Source organism: Gavialis gangeticus, unplaced genomic scaffold (assembly GCF_001723915.1).
Source record: "Gavialis gangeticus isolate Ggan-Ray unplaced genomic scaffold, GavGan_comp1, whole genome shotgun sequence".
In the NCBI taxonomy this organism is placed as follows: domain Eukaryota; kingdom Metazoa; phylum Chordata; order Crocodylia; family Gavialidae; genus Gavialis; species Gavialis gangeticus.
The window spans coordinates 65,186,954-65,194,024 of record NW_017729034.1 but is presented as its reverse complement, the minus strand read 5'-3'; positions in this window follow the sequence as shown (position 1 = coordinate 65,194,024).

Below are 7,071 nucleotides of genomic sequence, written 5' to 3'. Positions count from 1 at the left end.
GGCCTGAGGGCTGCTGAGTTTCAACTGGAGGAGCTGTAGGGGATGGGACCAGGTGGTACAACAATTGGATGGCTGGGGTGGGGCATGTGGGCCTTGCAGGGGGGGTGGAAGCCCCTGTGGGGGCCATTTGGCCCCCATTGGGAAGCCATACCCCTTGTGTGGGGGCTGAATCCCCTGTTAGGGGCCCATACCCCTTGTGTGGGAGGTTGAACCCTATTGCGGGGCCATACCTCTTGTGAGAGGGCTGAACCCCTGTTGGGGGGGCAAACCCCTTGTTTGGGGGTTGAATCCCCTGTTGGGGGGGGGCATACCTCTTGTGTGGGGGCGATCGCCCTGTGGGAGTGCAGCAAAACATGTATTCATGAATTCATGAAACATGTATTACAGTTCACTTTATTATTATGATGAGACTTGCTTTAACACTGTAAGATATATCAATAAAACATTGTCCAACTGATCACTGTCTCTTTCTTGCTTTCTGTCTTTATAGTGGTCTTTTGTTTTACTTGTGGAGGAACATGGATTTGGGAGTATTTTACAGAGTGACTTTCAGATTTTTTTTTATTAGGGATTTTTCAGTTTTCCAATAGGGAATGCCAGAATTCCTGCTAGGCAGGCCCGTGGCAGGATCCTGCCTGCTCAGAGCTGGCACCTTAGACCCATCTGGCTGTGGTTGACCTTCTGGCCAAATGGGGCCAGGAGGACATGCTTTAACAGTTCAAAGCAGGCCACCACACCCAGAACATCTTCTGGGTGATAGCTGCCCAGATGGCCAGGCAGGGGGCACAAATGGCCATAGTGCCACACAAAAGCCAACCCTGCAACCACAGTCCACTGGCAGCTGGCCCAGACGGGCTCTGCAGTCCTCACCCAGGTCTGGCAGGTGCATAGCAGGTCACAGTCAGGCAGCAGCCCCCAGTGCCAGACTGCCGCCGTGGGTACAGAGCGCAGGGAACTCTCAGGGCTGCTTCAGCAGTCCAGCTGGTAGAAGAAGTAGTGCCCCCAGGTACCAATTGACTGGGCCCCAGAAGCTCCTGAGAGTGAGTAAGCCTGAGCTACTTGCCAGGGCGACTTATTATACTGCTGGGGCCAGGACAGGGTAGCTTTTTATACTGCTGGGGACAGCACAGGTGCTGGCCCTAGGCTCTAGCTCCCCCTGGCTGAAGATCTGGGAGGAGCCAGGCAGGGTTATTTTGCCCCAAGTGGCACAATTTGCTCCACAACAAGGTGCATGTCCGAGCATGTGCGCTGAAGCAAAAAGCCCTGGCTCAAATTTGCACCACTTCTGTTTGAGCTGCTGCAAGTGCATGTGCTTGCATGTGTGGACACGCCCTGAGAGTTTTGTTGCACGTATGGTTTAGTGTGCCTGGAAGAGAGAAAGAGTGAGGCTCTGAGAGCAGGAGTAGAGAAAGGATAGTCCCAGAATGGACAGAGTAGAGAGAAAGGAATAGTCCCAGAAAGGAAGGGTGCTTTGAGGAGCCCCAAGGCAGAACTTCCAAGGGGCTGCCACGAGTCTGTCTGCAAGGGACCCTCAGAGACCTGAGTTTCTTCCCACTGTGCTGCCACTTGCCCCAAGGAACAGACCAAGGATGTCCTAAGATAGCTCAACTCAGCAAGCCTTAGCTCCACTGGTCTTATTCTGGATCCTACAGCTACAGTGAGGGAATCTCTGCCAGCCCCTGGTAGCTACCCCATTGGGTTATGAAAGAAATGATAAGCCCTTCTTTCTGTGGAAAGAGTTAGCCTGGACCATCCCTTGCCCAGAAACCACTCTTTCAAAGGGTGTCTATACATGAACATCAAGGCTGCTCCTATGCACTATCATTACTCAAGTCTTGATAGAGCCCGATGGAGTGGGGTAATTACTGCATTCCAGCACACTCCAACATCTTGTGTATCAGTGTTCCCATGCTTAAAAATGGCAGCAGGGGCACAAACTAGAGCTCATCAAATGAGCCACTCTAATTAAAACACCCTCCCCCCATTCCTGAAGCACCCAGAAGGTGATCAGTAAGGAGACCAAAAAAAGAAAAAGGATTTATTACATGTGATAAAAGCATTACTTTTATCTTGCCAGTATCACCAGAAATCAGTCTTACTGCTGATTTGTGTCAGCCTTAGCCACTGAGGTCTTTCTGCTAGCCCTGGCCACTGACCCTTCTCCAGCTTGGGAAAAATTCAAAAGACCACAATAATTTAGAGGTAGCTTCCTAAATCACTTCCAACCAGCCCTCTCCCTCCCTGCTCAACCTTCTCACCAGCTTTCTCATTGCTCATGAGCACCAGAATCCTCCAGGAAGTTCTGGTGACTCCAAGGTACCTGCCTGGAGAGCCACTTCCTTGAGATGCCTTTCCCATAGAGTTGATTTCCCCATAACAGACAGACTATCCTTCCTTCTGCAATTCTGCAGTCTGTTAGCCATTCCTGGTAACATAGTCAATACATGTGTGTTAGGGCAGACTCAAGTAACTGAGTCTGCTGGAGCGTAGTAATTACTGCACTCCAGCAGACTCCAGCATCACATGTATCAATGTCCCCACACTAATAAATGGCAGTGGGGGCAGAATGGGGACACTGATGCACGTAATGCTCCAGGCTATTTAACTAGAGTGGCTCTTGGAGCCCACAGCCTTGTAGACTGTTGTTAACGCCAGCTAAACACATAAGTCCAGATGTGGAAATGTTAACTCATGTGAACATTAACTCAAGCGTGACATTAACTTTCAGTGAAGCACTGGATGCACTATCAAGATGTTCATAGGGTGCGTCCATACATGCAAGCACGTGCTTTAGCAGCAGCTCAAATAGGAGTGGCAGAAACTTGAGTTGGGAATTGTTGCCTCAGCACATGTGCCCGGGCCTGCACTTTGGCATGGGGCAAGTTGTACCACTTGGGCCAAAATAACCCTGCCCAAGTCCAACTGGATCTGCAGCCAGGGGGAGCTAGAGCCTGGGGCCAGCACCTGCACTTCTTGAAGACTCAAGAAGATGTGCTCCTTGTGGTGGCCCGCTTTGAACTGTTAAAGCATGTCCCCTTGCCCTCATATGGCCAAGAGGTGAGCCACCTCATCTGCCCTCCATGGGTCCCCAGGGCTGGCCCTGGACAGGCTCCTTCGCATGGATCTCACCAGTTGTCTCACCAGCAGAGATCCTGACATTCCCTATGAACTGCAAGTACTCTGATAAGAAACCCAAATCTCTCATTAAAATACCCAAAATAGTTTTCTTCCGCTATTAAAATGAAACAACACTATATATAGAGAGGCCAGTTGGGTAATATTTTATTGATATTACAAGTGTAAAGCAATTTCGGGAGGCAGTTGGGGGAGTTTGTGGATGGATGTAGGGTTTGTGAGGGCGAGGTTTGCAGAGATATGGGGCTTGTGGGGGGGTTGTGGCTGGGTATGTGGGTGAGAGTTTTGTGGGGGTGGCTTGGGGATGTGGGTGGATTGTGGAGGGACTGGGGATGTGGGGGGGCTGTGAGGGGTGCTACTCAGGAGGTGTGGGTCCATGCCCCCCCACAGGGAGCAGCCTCCCCACACATGGACTGACCCCCTTGCAGGACCCACAGCTCCCCCGGCATTACACACGTGCCCCAAAGGGCCCTCCCCCGCCGGGCAACAGCCCTCCCCTTGCAGGGCCCAAAACTCACCCCCACAGCAGCAATAGTCATGGGGTGCTCCGGATCCGCTGCGGCCAGAATCCCCAGCAGCACAGTACATCCCTGATTGCCTCAGAGCCAGCACTGCCTGTGCTGCTCAGCATGGGTGTGGCCTGGTTCGGCACAGGGCTGCGCGGCTTCAGGCAGCCCTGGGCCACTTGGACTGTCACCCATGGCACGGCACGGCCCTGCTCGCAGGGACCACGCAATGTGCTGAGCTGGGTCCTGCCTCCACAGGCCTTACACACTGACAGGCCGAGCCTGTTTTGTGGAGGCAAGAACCAGCTTGGCACAATGTGCAGTCCTTGTAAGCGGGGCTGGGCCCCAGGTCACAGCCCTGGGGCTGCCTGAAGCTGCACGGCCCCTGCTGGGCTGCACCCGCACCAAGTTGCACAGGCAGCTCTGGCTCCGAGGTGATCAGGGATGTGCTGCACTGCTGGGGGCTCTGGCCGCAGCAGGCCCTGAGTGCCCCACAGCCACTGCTGCTGCAGAGGTGAGTTGTGGGCCCTGCGGGGGGGGGGGGAGCTGTAGGCCCTGCAGGGTACCCATACTTCCCGACCATCCGCCGACCCCCCCCTCACATCTACAGCTCCCCCCCACCCCCAGTCCCTATTTCCAGGGACAGCTCCTGGGTCACAGCCTTGCGCTGCTCCTGCTTGCCTCACAATGAGAAATAACTGCAACAACAGAAGCTGGGTATAGAAAAAACCCAAAGTGCTAAAACAAAGACTTAAAATCCCTATAAAAGTGAGATGCAGACAAGCCAAGATGGGGAACCCACTCTCTGCAACCTCATGGAGCACGTAGACCCCTGCTCATATCCTCAATAAACCTGAACCCTGCCACCCAGTGCTAATATTGAGTAACATCTCTTGGTAACTATAACATCTTACAGGAGTGGTTTTGTCTGTATGTCTGTCTGTATGTATGCTTGTTTATGTCTGCTTGTAGGAGTGGCGTGTCCAATCTTATGTATCTGCTTCATTTAATCAATGAATACAGCATTTTGTCTTATCCTCCTTTATAAGGTCTTGCTTGTGATTTGAGCAATTGGCAATTTGTGTAACACAAGGGGCACCATAGAGATGCATGGTCTGCAAGACGAACATTCGTGGTCATCTGGACACATCCATAAAGGCTGGGTTTCGTTTTATGAATCTGAAGAAATGTACATTTAATCCCAATAACTGCAAGACTAATGAAACAACATCTTTTGATTACTTTTTGTCTAATGTGCTGTGGTGTTTAAAACATATGATACAGCACATTAATGTATAGTCCAATAAAGTTATATTTGTTTTTCCTTCAATCTTAAACTGCATAATACAGCCGTAGGCTCCTAGCATATTAGTAAAACTTCTAGTTTCTTTTTAACTGGAGTAAAATGTGTTGTGCTGTATTTGTGATGATGCACCACATCATCTGCACCCCCTTTCAAAATCCCAGATCTGCTCATACATTTGGTAAGAGGGATTCATATGCTTTCTCTCTCATAGCATTGGGCCAAATCTTTTATGTATATAAAAGATATATAAAGATGTGTGTGTGTATATATAAAGAAAAAAAAAAAAAATCAATGCTGCAATGCTGACCCTCCCTGTTCCATTCATGGCTGTGCAGATCACCTTCTCTCCCACACAGAGTCACATGACATGCTTGTGGCAGCTACAGCTATTGTTTACATGGAAAAGTAGCATTAGGAAATAATGCATGTATTTGTTTTAGCTGTTTTTACTTCAAGCTAGGAAATGGATTTCTGTGGATTACTTACCCAACCTTAGTTACCCACTGTGAAATACCTCAAGTTACACAATTTACTTGAACATAAAATAGCAAATTTCAGTTCTTATGGGTAAATATTCATTTTTAATGGCAGCTATTCAATGTCCTGTCCTGTTATTTTGACAACAGCATGAAAATCATGCTATATTGAAATACTCCTCTCACCCTGCCCCTCTACAGATGCGAATACTATGTAATTTCAACTCACGAGCAGGATGCTTTAAAGCAGGGGGTCACACATTATTTATGTGGCTGTAAGATACCAAGGACATTCTTTGACTGAACTTTAGGGACAGAGGCTGCTAGGGGCAGGTGGAAGAGGTGACAGTGGTTGTGACTCCAACTCTGAGCCCAGGTCAGGGCCAGAGCCAGAGTTTGATCTGCAGCAGCTGCCTGACCCTCTCTCTCCACTCCCACCTTGTACTCAAATCCAAGATGAGGGGCTTTTCCGCCCCCACGTTGAATGGAGGGGAGCTGGGGGGAGGGAACTTGTCTTGGATTCAAGTAAATACAGGAATGTTATCGTGTGAATTCACAATGTCTGTTTTAAAACACAAGGCCATCCAGTCACATCTTGTGTAATGTGGTGAAGCTTCCAGCTCTGTCAACTTTCTCTTCAAATGTAGGTAAACTTGTGGAGGGGAGGGCATGAAATATAGGGTTTGAGACACATGAATAGGTTTTGTCAAAACCTCTATGTAAAAAAAAACCATTTCAATTTGTAATTTTATGTTGTGCCACTTCCTCTTCATCACTGTTGACCATGGAAAAGAGTCCAGAAATCTTTTCAAGAACTAAAGTGTAATTCCAGAATTTTGGAAATACAAATTCTGCAGAAGCACTTATTGAAATCAAACTGAAAAGGGCTGGTCAGATCCTAGCTGACAAAAATGGCAGAGAAGTCATCACAGTTATGACAACATATAACAGGTGAGAATGCGGTTTAAGTATTAAGTAAGTGTTTAAGTATTAACATGCAGTATCATTCTTTTTGTTGTTTTTGCAGAAAAAAGCCACAAAGCAACAAAAAGTGTTTGGAAAAAACAACTTAACTGATAAAGTTGCCATCTGTATTAAACATCTAGCAAATTAAACATAACCTTTTTTATGAATTTCATTATCTTTTGATCCAATTTTTCCTTGCATTTTTTGGGTGTAGGGTGTACCAACACACCCCGCCACGCATATCCCAGCAAAAAGACTTCATCCCTCTCCCTTGCACCCAGTAACAGCAAAAAATGAACATGAAAAATAATATTAAAAAAACTCTGTATTCAGTAATATTCACACCAAAGTGTATATATATATATCCATTAAAATTATGAACAATTCTAAATATATTTTATGTATCATACATATATTTATATGTATAATTACATATCCACAGATGTTGTCTTGCTGTGCTAAAGCCAGCACTTAAAGCAGAAACAGGTTTCACAATAGGACACCCATATAGGCATATGTACTGGCTGTTTGGTTTGTGAATTTATTTACAACTTAACTATATAATAATAAATGATTACTGCTCTATTTTACAAATGTAATAATAAAGGTTCAGGTTTGGTTTTTTTTAAATACAAAGACTGCAAATGAATACGTGAAAAAAATTACACACCATGTACAGTAT